General features: G+C 43.0%; 1 long non-coding RNA gene across 1 annotated transcript; it reads left to right on the forward strand.

Annotated features, from left to right (window-relative positions):
• The first annotated feature begins 8,802 nt into the window (after positions 1-8,802).
• On the forward strand, positions 8,803-17,851 carry LOC110287436 (uncharacterized). Its single transcript, XR_002377211.3, has 2 exons — positions 8,803-8,988; positions 17,422-17,851. It is a non-coding gene; the product is annotated as an uncharacterized LOC110287436 (long non-coding RNA).
• The last annotated feature ends 366 nt before the right edge of the window (positions 17,852-18,217 follow it).

Raw genomic sequence — 18,217 nt, forward strand, 5'->3', positions numbered from 1 at the left:
CACAGCTCCTGCCTGTGCAGCTTTGGCAGCAGATCCCATGTTTGCCCCATGGAGAGTCTGGAGTGTCTTCCCAGACTCCACTGCCAGCTTTGACGACCTTGACACCTGCTCTACTTTAGAGGGGGCATAATTTCCCGGTATTTTATTTTATTTATCTATTTATTTTTAGGCAGGATCTTTGTATGTATCCCAGACTAGCCCTGGAACTTATTACTTAGCCTGGGTTGGCTTTGATCTTGTGATCCACCTGCCTTAACCTCTCAAGAGTTAGGATTACAGGTGTGTGACACTATACACCTAACAGTCTTCATTCTTCATATGAATTCTGTCCCCAGTAAGTGGAGGTGCAAAGTGTTTCTGTAACGAAATAGAAGGGCGAGTTGGAAGAATGCTTTGTGACACTATGTGCTGAACTTGTGACAAGACAATGGGGCTGGCCAATTTTAGGGATTGATTTATTCGTAAGGAGCAAATATTGTGTTATAAAATAAAACCAGTATCAGCCATCACCAAAATGATATAAATAGAACTTGGAAGCACTCAGGTTTGCTTTGCACTGATGTTGCCTAAGCATCATCAATGAGGTTACACAGGAGGGCTTGTATATTTAGGCAAACGGGGGTTCCTTTTGTATTTCATCAGGCTGTGACACAGCAAAAGCCCTCATTTCATTGTCTGAACAGTGTCCTGGAGAAACATGATCTTCCACAGAGCACATGGTGGTTGCTAGAGGACAAGCAGTGTCAGGAAGACAGTCACAGGGAAGATAACAGGAAATGAGTAAGAAGCAGTGCAAGCCCTTTGACCCGAGGAGTTGCAGGAGGCTGAGATTACCTGCTGGGATGCTAAAGGTATTTAATTATCCTTGGTAGGTACAATCTAGGCAAGATAGTTGTATGGGTCTCTTATCCATTCAGGACCGGAGGAGAAGGAAAATTGTCTGGCAATTTTACTTCTGCTACAGGGAAGCCTGTCTTACTCTCTAAGAATGTGACCTTAGACCTGGATAGCCCTGGGAACGCAAAGACAGAAATGTCACGTGGCAGGAAAAGAAGCAGAGTAAATACCCAATTGCCTTTGTTTACCAAAAGCCTGAAAAGTGGGCCATTGTCTGCTTCCCTCACCTCTCCCAAAGCCACTCCTTTTGTGATAATGTAGAACTGGACTGCCTACGGAGCTCCTTGCAAAGCACCGGATGTAGTGACACCTACAACCCCAAGGGTGCCTTTCATTCATTGGAGCATTCTTGGAGAACTGAGAAACGAGAAACGTGTTGGCTGCGGAACAGAGCATGCTTGCTGGCTCTCTGCCTCTCCCTGTTTGACAGACAGCCACATCTTTTCATACAGTGCCAGCCACATTCCTGAGAAGTGATGTCAAGGTCTGAGTAAATGGATTTGGCTGTATCGAGCATCTGGGCACCAGCGCTGCATTTAACTCTGACAAATTGGCTATTTGTGCCACTATTGGTCCCTTCATTGACCTTAACAACCCTGTCTGCATGCTCCAGGATGATTCCACCCGTGGCAAGTTACAAGGCACAGTCAAGGCTGAGAAACTGGGGAGCTTGTCCATTAACAGAGCCAACAACGCACACACGTGTGGTGTTAGTGTTGACTATGTTGTGGCACCGGTTTCTGCACCAATGTTGGGGAAATTGGGGCTCACTCAAAGCATGGTGCTAAAAGACAATTTATCCCTGCCTTTTCAGATACCCCTGTATTTATGATGGGCACGAACCATTAGAACTATACAAGATGGTCTTCAGTGCCTCCTGTACCACAAACTTGTTTAGCATTCTTCCAGGGTTACGCCACAGCATCATGGAAGGACTTCTAGTCACGATCCCTGCTATCACTGCCACCCAAGAAGACTGCCATCCTCAAAGAAACTGCAGCACGATGATCATGTGGCAGCTGAGAACTTTATATGCTACCATGGCAGTGCACGAGGCCATCCCTGATCTCAATGGGAAGCTAATAGTATGACTAAAAGAGGGCGAGGCTCCCTCTTTCAATGTGCCAAGTAAGAATCTGACTTGCTGCTTAAGAAAGCTGCCAAATCTGCAGATGGCAAGCAGTGGGGGGAAACTGGCACCAGAGGATATCCTAATAACCATCCTAGGTTCTACTGAGGACCAAATTACCTCTCATGAGTTTAAGAATGCCATAAATCCAAACGTGGTGTACACCTTTAATCTTAGCACTTGGGAGGCAGAGGCAGGTAGATAAGTTTGAGGCCATCCTGGTCCATATAGTGAGTTTCAGGACAGCCAGGACTACATAGAGACCCTGACTCAAAAACAAATAAACAAACAAACAAGAATCAAATCAAAAGCAACCAACCAAAGGAGAATAGGACGTATAACTTCAAATTCTCAGAGTCAAAGACTTAATTGATTGCTCTGAGTTTCCAAAGAAATGCTTTTAGGCATTGAAAACTAGGGACTTGTCGTTCTAAGCTTTCAAATACTTACACCCAAACTCAAATCAGTGACTGAGGGCACTAGACTCAATGTCAATGTCCTAGTATCTGGAAGCTAGTGTTACAGCTTTAAGCTTTGGGTGTAGGAGACTAGAACTTAACTCTGGGCAGCTCTTTGAAACTTCCATTAACCTGGGTTGGTAGTGTCCTACTCAGCTCTGTAGTCTCTCACCTTCGACAGTTCTTCAAAGTCTCTTTTCTGGAACTCTTCAACTGTCTCCCAGCTGCTGAATGAGCAAGGACTTACAGCCTTAGGAATTCCAACCTGGAGGACTGTGACCTCAGAAGTAACTCTCCAGTCACCTTCTAGGTGTCACCAAGTTCAAGGCATGTCTGAGCTATATGGAGGGACTTTGTTAAGATTTTAAAAAGAAAAAGAAATGAAGAGAAGATCGGACCCAAACACAATAAATGAAGACTCTAGCTGTGAATTTAATTTTGTTTGGAAAGTCTCTAAAACACTCATTCTTGAGAGTCACTTCCCCAGAACTCACTTTAAGAGAAACAAAGCTCTTTTTACAAATAGCTTTGTCCCATGTGATTGGAAAACAGGAAGTCAAACTGGTCAAGGGTCTTACAATTGGGTCTTACAACTTGTGACTGTGTGTGTTTTTTTGTTTGCTTGTTTGCTTTACATTAAAACATTTAGCTTTCGCCAGGCGTGGTGGCGCACACCTTTAGTCCCAGCACTCGGGAGGCAGAGGCAGGCGGATTTCTGAGTTCGAGGCCAGTGTGGTCTACAAAGTGAGTGCCAGGACAGCCAGGGCTACACAGAGAAACCCTGTCTCGAAAAAACCAAAAAAAAAAAAAAAAAAAAAAAAAAATTTAGCTTTCAAAGTGTCAGGATTCCTTATGACATTTCATAGTTACCGATCCTGTCCCATTCCTTCCTCTTCTCATCTCCCAGTTGCCCATCTCCACTTAAACACTTCCACCTCCAGTATTCCTCACCCTCTCTGCATTTTCAAATCACCCATGTTCTGTTATCTTCCCCACCCCTCCCCCTTAAGGTCTCTTTTTCCTTTTCTCATCTCTTCTCAATATTTTATTTCCTTTGGCATATGCTTATTTTTTCTAAACAAACAAGCAAATTGAAAAACCAATATAGCTCCGAATGAGGGTACATGTGTTGTACAAAAGACTTCCTTGTTGATTGGTAGAAAACTGGACTCCATGAATGAGGTAGTGAGGCAGGAGCCTTGCATTCTAATAAATATTCGGACATCTCTGCTATGGTCCCTGTGTTTTTCCTGTCATGACCACTAAGAAATATCCCAGGTAATATTAAAATGACTTCCAAATCATTGGTCCTTGCAGTTAACTCTTTTCTTAGATTATTTTTTCTGTAGGAAGAGCAACTTAAGTAAACAAATGTTTTGTCATGTTGAGGATTGAACTCAGCCTTTTTCTCCAGACTAGGTAAGCAAAGTGTGGGCTGCACCTGCATCCCAGAGCAAGTGCTTTAAAAGCACATACACGGCAGAGACTGAGAGAAACCTGCACAGATTAATTTGTGATTATTTATGTCACACCATATGTATATTAGTGCCTTGGGGTCATTGTATTAATAAAATACTCCTTGTTTGCTCTTATCTTCTTTCAAGCTCCAGACACTGATTGCCACGTCCAATATCAACAAGAATCAGCCCTTTATCCCCTTAGCAATTCAGTATGGATTTTCTAAAACAGTGCTACTTCATGTTTTAGAAGCGTTATAATTGCCATGTAATAATAGAGAGTCTACAATTATAAAGATGAATAAATCCAAAATATATGTTAGTAGATGTAAATTTAGTTTAATGTTAGAGGAGGTAAATATAGTTTTAAATAAGAATTTGTCATACAAACATTTTTTCAATGTTTACTCTGTACAAAAAGGTATATATATATATTATATGTGTGTATATATGTGCATATATATATATGAATAGTTGCTGAAAACCACCTTTTGGGGCAGGTTTCTTTCTTTTTAATTTCTTTTTATTTCATTTTATTATTCAAAGTATTTGGTTTGCTATGGTATTTTTGAGCATAATTTGTTTATGCTGGTCTTCCTTTTCTCCTCCCCGTCCCCTTGCCTCTCCTACCCTCTGAGCCTCCTTCCTGCTTCCATGCCATATCATGTCTTCTATTTTTGTTCTCTCCCCTCATCAACACCTCCATCAACACCTTCTTTCTCCCCTTTTGTCTCCTTTCTAGTTTCATATCACACAACACACACACACACACACACACACACACACACACACACAGATCTGCACATGAGAGAGAACATCCAGTATTTGACTGCCTGCCTGCCTGCCTGCCTGCCTGCCTGCCTTCTTTTCTTTCTCTTCTTTTTTCTCCCCAAGACAGGGTTTCTCTGTTTGACTGACTTCCTGGAACTTGCTCTGTAGACCAAGCTGTCTTTGAACTCAGAAATCTGCCTGTCCCTGACTTTCTGAATCTGGATCACCTCACTTAACAAAACAATGTCCAGATCCATCCTTTTCCCTTTAAATTTCCTTCTTTTTTGTTTTAAATTTTTAATATTTTTATTACATATTTTCCTCAATTACATTTCCAACGCTATCCCAAAAGTCCCCCATAGCGCCCCCCACTTCCCTACCCACCCATTCCCATTCTTTTGGCCCTGGCATTCCCCTATATTGGGGCATATAAAGTTTGCAAGTCCAATGGGCCTCTCTTTCCATTGATGGCCGGCTAGGCCATCTTTCGATACATATGCCGCTAGAGACAAGAGCTCCGGGGTTCTGGTTAGTACATCATGTTGTTCCAACAATAGGGTTGCATAAATTTCCTTCTTAAAGTACATGAGTTATTTAACTTTTCTGAGTACTAATCATAGAGCCAGACAATTACATTCACTGCTAACCATTTGTTGCTAATTAAAAAAAACAAACAAACAAAACAGTTTTCTAGGATTGGCTTTTTAAAAATTACTTGATATGTAGGCAACAAGAAGTAAAATCTGAATCTTTGATTTTCTTAGGTTAATTTTATGATGGTGTTTTTAATGTTTTTTATAAATTAAATTTGTTTTGTAATAATGTCATATATGTTTATATATATGGAGTCTAACTGCTCTAATCCTTACTTTCTTCTCTCTCTCTCTCTCTCTCTCTCTCTCTCTCTCTCTCTCTCTCTCCTGTCCTCTCTTTCCTACACTCATGGCTTCTCGTTTTGTGACATACTCAGTTTAAAAAGAGTTGCTTATGTGACTGTAACTGTGGAGTTATGCACTGGACCTGGCTGGCTTCCCTAGTGGGTACATATCTGAAGACAATGATATCCGGTCTTCCAGAGTCTACCAATAGCCAATAGTTCCCCAGGGTCCTGTGAGTGCTGACAAGGTAGGTAAGGGGAGGTGCTGCTTCAAGTAGGGTAGCCTTGGGGGCCTTGTCCTCTTTGAGTCTCAATTTTGTCACCTTTAAAATGCTACCAATTACTACCCCACAGGGTTTCTACACGATGGCACTGTGCGGTGGCGTAAAGAGATGCCCTGTCCCCAAGGGCACTGAACGTTGCATGTATCCAAATCTGAACTTTCTCAAAATATAGTTTAAGGACCTGAATATACCAGAGACGAGGACCAGTCCCACCTCCTGCCCATTAACAGGCTTGCCTTACACCTCACCACACTTTCTTGCTGCTGCAGAGAGTCTGCTCTCTTCTCCCACATTTCATTGTCACCTCAGGCTGCAATATCTCAGGTGACACACTCGCTGTTCTCAGGTGAGGACAGTCACGTCCTACTCCAGATCTGTAAATGAGGTCCACAGGCCAGCGTGGCCTCAGCGCACATCTGCTATCAAGATACTATCCTAATTAGAAAAAGCAAGCTGTAGAACAGTGTGTACAATATATTTGTGTGCATTGTAAGATAAACATATGAATATGCTTATGTATTTGTAAACAAATTATGAAGGAATATGTGAGGAGTTACGTGCTTTTAATAATTTTAAAGTTGTTACCATGAATACAAGTTTCTTTCATAATAAAAAAACCTTTAAGTAAAAATATAGATAACATATAGAAACATATAGTCATGTGTTGTATGATGATGTTTGATCAACAGACCACATATATGATGGTGGTCCTGTAAGACTGTGATGAGGATGAAAACAATTCTTATTGCCAAAAGATGGCAGAGCAATTGCCAAATAAGTAACACTACAGTACTCATATGTGTGTGGTGACGCTGGTGTAAATGCAGATGCAGTACTAAAAATAGGTAACAGCCAAACTCCACAGGTATCTGCAGCTCTTGGTTTGCTCATCTGTGAAATCATAGCTAATCCATAGGACCACTGTGCTCATTGAATGACTCATGCTCAGGAAATGCTTCTGTTTAGCAAAATAATGGTATAGAAGAGGCAGAAGGCAGGCTGGTTTGATGTGATAATCTCTTTCGCCACCTTGTGGTTGGTGACGCACAAGTCAGCCGTGCCGCAACACGTGTTAATAAGCAGAGACTGGAGCTTCCTCCAAGTTTGGACCTTAGTGGGCCGGATGATTTGGAACTTGGAGAACTGAGAAATAAAAACGTAAGTAGGTAGCTTATGGCTCTTTCATTTTAGGTCCTTATTGCCTAGACGTTTTAGTTACATTCCCTACGCGTGCGTGCGCGCGCGCGTGCACGCGCGCACGGGGAAACTCCCCCCTCCCTCCCCAGTCCCCGGTACTTAAAGAAGGTAAAATGTGTGTGTGTGTGTGTGTCTGTGCGTGTGTGCGTGTGCGCGCGTGTGTGTAAGGTGTTCGTGTTGGTGCCTACAGAGGTTACAAGAGGGGCATTGAATCGATCCCCCCCCCCCTCCGAACGTGAGTTATGGACCACCACGTGGGTCTTAGGAATTGAACCCAGACCCTCTGTGAGAATTAAGTGCTCTCAACTATTTATGCATCTTCCCACCTCCAAGTGTTAGTTTCCACAAGCAGATGTTGTGGATGTCCTAGAGACATAGTTCGGAACTCAACCAGAGCAGTGTCCATGCGGACAAGAGGAGGGAACATACATGTTTCTACTACTTAGTCTCTAAACCAGATTTCTAGCCAGCTACAAGTTTCTTTGAGCTCCCTAATAGGTAGAGGGGGAGGGGCGTGCACACACACATACCCATGCCATCTATCATCTATATCATCTGTCTGTCTACCTTGCTACCTAAGGAAGGAAAACTAGTGTGCGTGCGCAGAAATATATGTGAGCTAAATAAACACTCAAACACATAAGATAAATAAATCTCAGTTGATTCTAATCCTTACTGTCCCTTGGTCATGGTCTATCACATCCATGGGGCATGGCTTCTGCTAGGCAGTTCTTGTTTTCCTCATGAGCCAAAGTTTTATGGAAGAGCATCCAATCAGGAGAACCTACTAGGGCATAGTCCTTCCCCTGGGCTAAGCTTGGGTTTCCATTTGAGGGAGGCAGGACTCTGAATGCAAGGATTTCTGAAAAAATTACAAGGACTGTTCAGAAATGCTTGGGTAAGGCAGGGAACCATGAGTACTTCAGATGTTGTCTTCCTTTCCCAGATCCAGCTCTTCCAACAACAGTAGGCTTGAGAGATGTATGGCCCAGGCACACCTGGGAATCTAGAGCTGCCTAATTTTTGGTTAGGTTACATTTAAGTTATTTGCTGGGTAGGCAATGTGTTAACAAATGGGAGGGTTGTTTTTGGACTAGGGTCTCCACTGGAGTATGGATCATGCTGTCTAATTTACCATTGTATTACGTAGCAACTAGCTCAGTGCCTCATGAACAAACTAAGTTGGTCATTGCCTTGAACCTGTATATTTTTATTGACATTTCAGGCCCCTAATCTCAAGAGAAGCCTAAGGGGTGTTGTTTTGGTGTCTTGTTAACTAAGGGAAATCTAGAGGCAGCCCCAGTCTTATAATCTACAGTTTCCCATAGGGCTTCTGACTCCCTCCCTTTCCAGAGAGAGGTCTTTCTCTCTTCCACAGTCAGTGTCTCCATTCTGATTCGTCTGTGCAACCAGATGTTTTCTAGGGCCAATTCTGCTCTCAGGACATATTTTCAGGAGGAAGAGATGAATCATTCTAGCTTTGGTATTGCTGTATCTGAAATCCTGTTGGCATTGAACTTTATATCCAGGGGGATGGTTGAGCTTGCCTGCAGCCTTGGCATTTGAGCAAGTACCTATCTCTAGCTCTGTCTGTGACTGCTAAATGGTCACTAGAGGGAGCCAGTGGAGCTTTGGTGGAATATGGCACTTCCTGTTTGCACTCAGTTCCTGTTCTGGGGGGAAGAAAAAATCACTGTTGCTTAGCAACAAGAAAGCCAATCATGCTTGCGTCTCATGCCTCTGTCACTAACCCCAAGTGAGACATAGAACATAAAGTCTCCTTCAGATATTATATACTGTAACGGTTTGGAACTTACTGGTCACTTGAAATGTGGCCTGTGATCTCATTATTTTAAATGGATGGAACTTGAGAATCTCATCCTGAGTGAGGTAACCCAGAGCCAGAAGGACACGCATGGTATGTACTCACTTATAAGTGGACATTAAATGCAGGATAACCATGCTACAATCTACAGGCCCAAAAGAAACTGGGTAATAAGGAGGTCCTGAGGGAGGATGTGCGAGTCTTACTCAGAAGGGGAAACTAAATAGGTGGATGGAGAGAGGGAACTGGGTAGGAGAGGAGGCGAGGAGGGGAACAGGGATGACGATCAGATGTGGGGAGAAGGGGGGTGAGAAAGGCCTGGGAGTAAGAATGGAAGCCTGAGGGGGGTGCATCTCTGGTGACTAGCTAGAGGCCTGGGATGGGAGAGGATACAGGGAGTCTATGGGGGGGGGGTGACCTTATCTTAGATTCCTAGCAGAGGGCACTGAAATAGGGGACTCAAGCCAGCCCACATATTCAGTGTATTTGCTAGACAGACTCATAGGACTCAGTTATCTTTGCATTCATGACTCAGGTTTTATTATAGCAAAAGAATGTCCAATAAGACCAATGGGGGCAACTACTTCGGGTCTGGAGAAATCTATGCACAGGCTTCCTCATGGACTTTTCCTCCTTTGAGGGGACATACTAATATACCCTTTCTTAAGAATAAAATGCACACCTCATAGGTGGTATATTTTATCCAAGAAAGCTTAGAGCACACGGTTGTTCCTGGAGACTGCTTACTGAACAACCACTGCCTATCACGCACCAAATTTCAGGCTCTCAGAAGAAAGCAAGCATTGTAGGCTACATGGTTTGTACAAAGAACATGTCGGGTGCCATATTCCTTTTGAATTTCTGCTTTAACAAATTATCCCAAGCATGTGCTTCTAACCCCAGTATCTGGGCAGCTGGGTCAGGTGGACTATGAATCTAAGGCCTGCCTGAACTATGATACCCTGTCTTTAAAAACCACAAACAAAATCTATGTTAACCAAACTATTTTCAATTACCTCAAACCCTGAGGCTTAAGGTATACAGTGTTATCTATCATCTTAGAGTCCAGCAGGTCAGGAAGGTAACCTTGGGTTAGAATGCAGGTGTTGATAGGGCCAAGGTCCTGTCTGATGGGCTAGGGCTCCAGTTCCTGTTTGCTTAGGCTGTTTGTCAAAATTCAACTCTTTTGGGATTATAGGCCAGAAGTCTATTTCCTTATCAATAAGCAAGGGAGGCCCTAAAAATGGCCTTCTGATTCTTCTCTTATTTCTCCTCTGAAAGGAAGCTCCCTGCAGAAATAGACACCTCTAGATCTCCATGTAGGAATAGAGAAGTCTAGATTTCTATGTTAGGAATAGGAAATTCTAGTCTTGGTTTTACAGAGGCTGCAGTGCTTGGCACACCAGCCACTCTAATCTCAGCTTCTAGAGGCCACCACACTCCTTAACTTGCAGCTTCATCTTCAAATTCAAAACCAGAACATTGAGTGTTTCTCAGATCTCATCTCTCTAGTCTCCCCTGGGAAAAGCTCTCCCACCTTCATGAATTTATGTGAGTAGACTGGGCCCACCCAGATGAGCCCGGTAATTCTTCCATCTGAAATCCTATAACTTTACATCTTCAAAATCTCTTCTGCCATTGGGAAGCAACAGGATCTGGGGATTGAGTTGCAAACAGCTTTGAGTGGGGATCCAAGAAAGGGCACATTTCAAAAGGTAATGGTTTTGAGGCTGTTGTGGCAAGTCTTCTGCATATCCATACGTATGGAAAGAAAGATGGGTGTTATGTATTGACTTAATAGAAACTTGGACCCAGGGCTCAGCCCACAAAAACACCTTATTCCCAGATTCCAGTATGACATACACACTCTCACTTTGAGACTGGGCAGGGCTGTTTATTCTCCCTTCAGAATCCAGTTAGGAGGGAAGGTTGAGGGAATGGTTACAATCAGACGGTTATTAGCACAGGAACTAGTAGAAGATAAATAGTCTACTCTAGGGACTAGTAGAAGATAAATAGTCTACTCTAGGGACTAGTAGAAGATAAATAGTCTACTAAAAACTCTTAGCTATGTGCCATGAGCAACTTGTTTTTGTAAGTTTGATCTTCTCTGATATTTCCAAGCGTGATCTTACTGTTTCATAGATTTAAATGAGAGAATGCATATAAGGCACGTGTAAGATAATCGCTTTCGGATCAGAATGGCTGGTGTGCTAGGTGCTGCAGCATCTGTAAATCCAAGAGTAGAATTCCCTATTCCTACATGGAGATCTAGACTTCTCTATTTCTACATGAAACTCCCTTTCAGAGAAGAATCAGAAGGCCCTTTCTGCGGGTGCCACTGACCCTGGCTGCTTTGGCATTTCGTGAATGCTTATCACCTTATGAAAAAAAACTTACTTCTCTTTCATCTTATGAAGGTATGCTATTGTGAATTCATAACCTTTGGGTGTCACCTCTGCCTCCAGGTTGTCCTTCTACCCCAGGCCTGCTACAGTCACAACAGGCCTAAGGTTCCTGACTCAGAATAGAGATATTTTAGCAGATGCTCTAATAGAATCAGAGATCCCAAGTTTTAAGTTCCAAAAGGAAATTTGTAAAATAGAACTGCACTTTAAAAAATTATAAGAATTTAGGCCTTTTGAATTCAAAGAAATAAGGACCTATAGAGAGGCATAGAGATATATGTGCCCTGCAAAGAGGGTTTGCAGACAAGATGAACATCCTACACAGAAGAGAGAGCTTATCGGGAGCCGGGATACTGATGACAGCATTCAAGGCTACGGGATTCAATCAGCATTTCAGACTACATTGAAACATTAAAGGGAATCTCTTCCCTCCTTCCCTCCATCCCTGCCTCCCTGCCTCCCTGCCTCCCTGCCTCCTTGCCTCCCTGCCTCCCTGCCTCCCTGCCTCCCTGCCTCCCTGCCTCCCTGCCTCCCTGCCTCCCTCTCTCCCTCCTTTTCTCTTCTTTCTCCACAGTGGATTTGTGTTCCTTTTCATCTCCAAATATCATAATAGTGTGTCCTGGGTGGGGGGTCTCCGATTTCCACTCAGTTATCTTTTCATCTGGACATTGGGATTGAGAAAGTAAAGGTAATCTGTGGTGCTCATGAAAGGCCAGCATGGATGTGATGGAATGGAAACTACTGGAAACCAGAGGCACACACCATGTTTGTAAGGAGCAACGGTTTGTCTAAGAGTCCTCAGCAAAATCGATTTGAATCCACACTCCACTGCCTTGATGGTGGCTTGCAAATGAAGATTCCCCTTTTCCCACTGCTAGAATAGTCACGAGTTCTCCTGTAAGAAAGGCACACTATCTAGATCACAAATCAGCAGAATGTTTCAACACACCTACAATCAGAACAATGTGTTCTAGGGTCAGCTGTCCTCCAGGAGAGATGTCAGGTTCTTCCAATTTTTTGGTGGAAGAGAGCCTGGTCAAGACCAAATAGTGAGGCATCAGAATGAGGACAGGTTAAAACAACAACTCAGTGATATGTAATCCCATCTAGCGCCAGTAATACTTTGCGACTCCTAATGTAACAGCACTCTGTATTTCAGGGACGTTACTCATGCACACTAGAGAAAAAAATAAAATAAAAATGGCCTAGGAGTGCTGTCTAACATGGTTAAAAGCCCACCTGAGCTGCATAGGTGCACACCAGGGCAAAAAGTGTCTCTCTGAACGACAAGCAAATGGGAGTGTACTAAATGGTGTTTTGTGGGTACAGTTTTTAAGGGAGAGGAGGTGGAGTATGCTATGATTATCAGACCGTTCTGATACATAAAGGGTTTTAGCAGGAGGGAATCATGATGTGCGTCTTATTAGCTGTGTGCCCTATGAAAACACGTTTGCAATCTCCACACCATACTATTCTTGCCTATGGAGTGGAAAAAATACCCAGAGAACAGCATTATTGGGTAGAAAGAATTTGAAAGTGCTTTCTGCAGAAATTGATTTTGAAATAAGACATCTTCATGTGTTACTTGTCTTCCTCCTGCAAATGAATAGCTCTATCAAGTAAAGAGTAATTAGGTGAGATTTAGGGTAGTTGGAACTTCACCCTCCCTTCAAGAATATGTGTACATTACAGTTTCTATAATATAATATGGAGCTGAATTCTGGATTTGTGTTAAGGAATAATTTTCATAGATAATTTGGCTTTGTGTGCTGGGAAATAATGGTGGCAGTGGTGACGAGGACAACTCCGTGTGCTTGTGGAGCCAGTAGCCCGCTCGTTTATCTCATCTGTTGTTGATAAAGCCCTCCTCTCACTCTTGTAAATGAAATGAAGCTATTGCTGGGCCTGCAGTGTTTGGTTGCCATGGTTTGAATTCGTTTCATAAGCTGTTGCTTGGCAATCCCACGCGTCAGCTGGCTTTTTTTCCTCAGCACTCTCGCCACACGCTGTCTGAAGTATAATGAGCCTGAGGCTGGGCAAGGGAGGACAGCAGTCCCCAAGCACTTTCTGTCTTCCCACACAGTCCTGCTGATTACCCCGAAGCCTGATAAATGCATTGGTAACAGAACAGTGAAGTGATTATAAATGCGGGATTTAGGCTTCAGATTCTGATCTGCCCTAATGTTTCCTTTAGCCTTCTACTTAGAGCCGTGTGTCACCAGGTCCTAGAGTGCTTACAAAACATGAAAGAGAAAATCCATTTGAAGCACCTGGGCACAGTAGGTTTTCAGTAGCTTTGACCTGTCCTGAGAAGGACGATGGAAAGTGGGGTTAGACTTCCTTTGTTCCGTTGTAAAATCATCTGATGTTGTTTGGATTTAATTTGTACAGTTGTAACCCACTTTCCACTTTCCATCATATGAGTGGGCCTACTGTAAATCTGTAGAGCAAAGTAAAAATTTATAAATGAGAGGCACAAGTGGGTGGGGGGTAGGGTTATTAGGATTAGAAGACCATAACTATGGATGATGTAGATGGAAAAGATCAATAGGCACAGCAGGTGTCCTCTCTCTGTCTCTCTCTCTCTGTCTGTCTGTCTCTGTCTGTCTCTCTGTCTGTCTCTCTCTCTTCCTTTTTGGTTTTTCAAGACAGGGTTTCTGTGGTGCTGGAAACCAAGTCCTGGAAATCACTTCAAATTCACAAAGGTCACCCTGCCTAGGCTGGGATTAAAGATGGCGCCATGCCTGATTCTTTTTTTTTATTTTTTCTAGTCGTAGTAGACGTCCACTCTTAGAAAGGAAATCGTAATTTATATTAGTTGCCCATTTTTGTGGTGTACTTATTCCTTCTTCAATGGCCTTCTTCAGTGGAATGTGGAGTTGAAAAGAGTTGCTTATTTTAGTTAGGTAGCCTCTTATCTAACAGCCCTTTGGAACCCCACCTTATCACTAAACTAATCCAGTTTCTAGAGGGAGCTTTACTGGGTTTCTTCTCCTTTGTGGACATTTCCCGAAATCTCCTGTTTTTATGGCAGTTTGAGGACAGCTGGATCTTAGGAATGCTCTTTTGGCCGTCAACAGGAAAGAATGTGGCCAAGGGAACGTCTGTTGTGAAAGCCCAGGATGTTCCTTTACATGCGGGCTCATGTGCTCTTTTCTTGCCTAACATACACATGAGCTGAGGGTGGTCCTCAGCATTGCATTAGTTAATCCATCCATTAAGTAAGTAAGTAAGACATTCAATGTGTCCCACGCCCCCCCCCAGGGTTGTTTTAGCTATTGCAAGCTTTAGTGTAGCCTTCTGATTCTTCATGAAGCAGAATCAGCAGAAAGCTGGAGTAAACTACATCTCTACACATGGGGTGACCAGTTTCAACTGTCAGGCAGTGAAGGTCACTTGCAAGGAGAGAGGCATCTTGCCTGACTGGCTCTCAGCAAAAAAAAAAAAAAAAAAAAAAACTATGTCTTATGTAGTTTACATTTCACTCGATCCGTAGTGTGTATCACTTCCCGGGTTTTTACCTGACAATGACTTCCACAGATAAACTCCCCAAATGCAGTGGTCCCCTACAAACAATCTGATAGAATTCTGATGTTTATGTTTAGAAATCAGATCAAACACAATGTAGCTTTGTGAGAGGACTAAGCCCACTTAACAGAGCATTTTTTTTTGTTTTTTTGTTTTTGTTTTGTTTTGTTTTGTTTTTTGAGACAGGGTTTCTCTGTATAGCCCTGGCTGTCCTGGAACTCACTTTGTAGACCAGGCTGGCCTCGGACTCAGAAATCCGCCTGCCTCTGCCTCCCATTAACAGAGCATTTTTAAGAAATGTTTCTTCTTTGTTTTGTTGGTGGGAGGATTACTGTAAAGTTATCAACCTCAATAAAATTAATTAATGATTCCCGTTCTGAAGAGGGTATCCAGTACTGGGTAGAGCATACATGTAGACAAGAAGAAGGAAAAGAAGTTGGAATGTCCCAGCAAGAGCAAGTAGAGGGGTTTTGGGGAACTGGGGAACTGCGTACTGGCAGAGCAGAAGCCAGGTTCTTGGAGAAATGATGTGGACAGTGAAGAAGAGGGGAGATGGGAAAGGAATCCTTGGGAGAAGAAATAACGTCTGAGGAATTTTTAGGTAGATTCTGCTGGGGCAGTTCCTCTAGGACATCTTTCCCTAGGAAATCTTTTTGCTGCCCTAGAATGTCCATATATCTGGTGGGAAAGGATTGTTTAGAAGTGACTTTCAATGAGATCAAGATTTAAATCTGGAGAAAATCAGACGCTGCAGGTCAGAAGAGAGACTCGTGTAAATGAGAGAGCATTGTTTGTATGAAAAGATCTAGTGTTCAGTCCAGTATGGTGGTGCACACCTTTAATCCCAGTACTCAGGAAGCAGAGGCAGCAGGTCCTTTGAGCTTGAGGCCAGCCTGGTTTACATTTAGGGCCAATATCCAGACAATAGAAGAATACGTTTCTAATTTATTTTGAAGAAATATTGCTTCATGATAAGATCTGAAATTTTATTTCTAGCTATGATTTATTTGGAAATCATTTATTTGGAAAAGAAGGGTGGCGTATCTGAGATGGCTCAGTCTCTAAGATTCACTTGTCATTGTATGGTGCGAGATGGTTGCTAGGAGCAGGTGCTTAGCAACAGATTATGGTTGTGGATGCTCACCACACTGCTTTCATGCAGGTGACTACTGGAGCACCAGAATTACTACATGACTCCCCCACCCCCAGACAATGGTTGTGCCATCTTAATAGTCTGTTTTTCTTTCTGCTTTATAAATGGGGGGAAATACTGAGGTGGTCTAGAGAAAGTGGGGCATCCACTGGCAGGCAAGAATATTAAATGTGGTTTTACTGGGGAAGAATTAAACATCTATTGTTGTACCCCAATGAAGTTCTATCATTTTTTTCTGACATTTTTTTTTTTTGAGACAGGGTTTCTCTGTATAGTCCTGTAACTTACTCTGTGAACCAGGCTAGCCTCAAACTCAGAAATCTGCCTGCCTCTGCTTCCTGAGTGCTGGGATTAAAGGCGTGCGCCACCACTGCCAGGAGTTTTTATTTGTTCATTTGTTTGTTTTTGAGTTGTGTCATGATTTATCTGCTATAGGAGATAAGTGCATTTGTTGTTACTGTAGCCAGTATAGGGAAGTATCAGAGACATCCCTAACCAATCATTAATTTCATAATTCATGCCCTTGGATTTTGCTTCTCCAAACTTTCCAACTCTGAAACCCATTTCAGGAAAGCATGCAGAGAGTCTACTGGGGGAAGAAGGGGACCAAAAGGAGGGGGCAGGCAAGCGGGAGAGGAGGACCAATAAAATCAAGTGTATGTGAAAACAAACACAATACAATCTACTGCTTTGTGCACTGGTTTTCAAAACCCAGTAACAGAAAGTAAAAGGTTGTAGAAACAATTTCTGGGTGGATGGCAGAGGTTAAGGCGTAATCCTATACTAGGCTCCAAGGCGGGGGGGATTGTTTAGGAATTTGGGGGTTCGAAAATATTTGGTACAAATACATGGTTGTTAAGAGGCTAGAAACTACAACCCAAAGGTAGCAAAGCAGCTGGGGTGAGTTGATGTAGATGAGGAAGGGCTGAATAGGCGCACATTCAGGGAACTGCTGTCTCTGCAGTTGTGCCTCATCTGTATGGTCTACCATTCTTTGCATACTTCTCTTTGGGCTGCCCAAGATCCTCACACTCTGATAGTTCTTTAGCTAACACCCACAAGTGTTGCAAACAAAGGCATTTTACCCAGGAGTGTGCATTTCACATTCTCTGAGTGATGGGTCACAGTCCATGAACTAGGGGTGGGGTGAGAATGCAAAGCAAGTCAGAAGGACGGGCTAGAAATTGCTCACTCTGAAGAGGACTCGCAGTCTGACTCTTCTCCAGCGCGGTGCAGTTTCAGATAACCCACGGAGCTGAAGGATCTCTTTAACACTCTCAGGCCAGGTACTTTTGTGGTGTAGTGAAGTTTTTGGTTTCTTCAAAACTACAAAAATGTTATGTGAATATGTTTTTGTTTCGATCTCAGGTGTGGGAGGATAAGAACTGCTTCAGACTTTCATAGCAGCTAACTTTGATTTGTCTGGTGTTCTGGCAGGGGTGTGATTTTGCCAGCTGAAGGCAGTTTACATTTGGAGTTCCGCGGACTCTTCAGAGGCTGTAAAAATGCCGGAGTCACGAAAGCCTGCAAAGAGCTGTTGCTCGCCTTGCTGCTGCTGCTGCTACTGCCGTCCCTGCCCGTGCTGCAGCTGCTACTCCTGCTGCTGCTGCTGCTGCTTGTTGCTGATTGTTGCGGTTGCTGGTTGCTGTTTACTGTTTGCTGCCGGCTGGATTGCTGGATTGCTGATTGCCAGTCGGCGAAATCCTGGCGATGAAGATCCAACTTGCCCCAAGAAACAAGACGACCCTAAGAAGTAGTCTAATGATTTCAATACGCCCTTTCCCCCTCTGACCTTTCTCTCTTACCTTATGCTGGGGGATTGGAAGGGTGGCAGAAAAAAGAACCCAATAAAGTAGCCAAAAGTAAAGTTACTTTGTGGCTTATTATTCTTGTTCTTTCAGTGTCTTTCTAAAAATAATCTATACATTTTATTTGTTCCCTTCACTCTTTCCTTCTTTTAGATCTAATACTTGGGTGTTAAGCAAAGAATAGTGAGGGTTTTTTTCTAGATTGTTTTTATTCTGATATGAAAGATGCTATGTATAATTAAAAGCAAACTTTATTGAGAGTAAGGGACTCAAATTGCCCAGAGAAAGGAGTTTCTCCATTAGCACAGAATAAACTTCTTTCATCTATGGTTTGTGGGCCATGCAAAAGTATATGTGTTCATTATTGAGTATTCTTCAAAGTAAGAGCGAGTTGTTGGAAGGGAGACTATATTGGTGTCTATAAG

This window comes from Mus caroli, unplaced genomic scaffold, assembly GCF_978045245.1.
Source record: "Mus caroli unplaced genomic scaffold, Mus_caroli_1 scaffold_5, whole genome shotgun sequence".
In the NCBI taxonomy this organism is placed as follows: domain Eukaryota; kingdom Metazoa; phylum Chordata; class Mammalia; order Rodentia; family Muridae; genus Mus; species Mus caroli.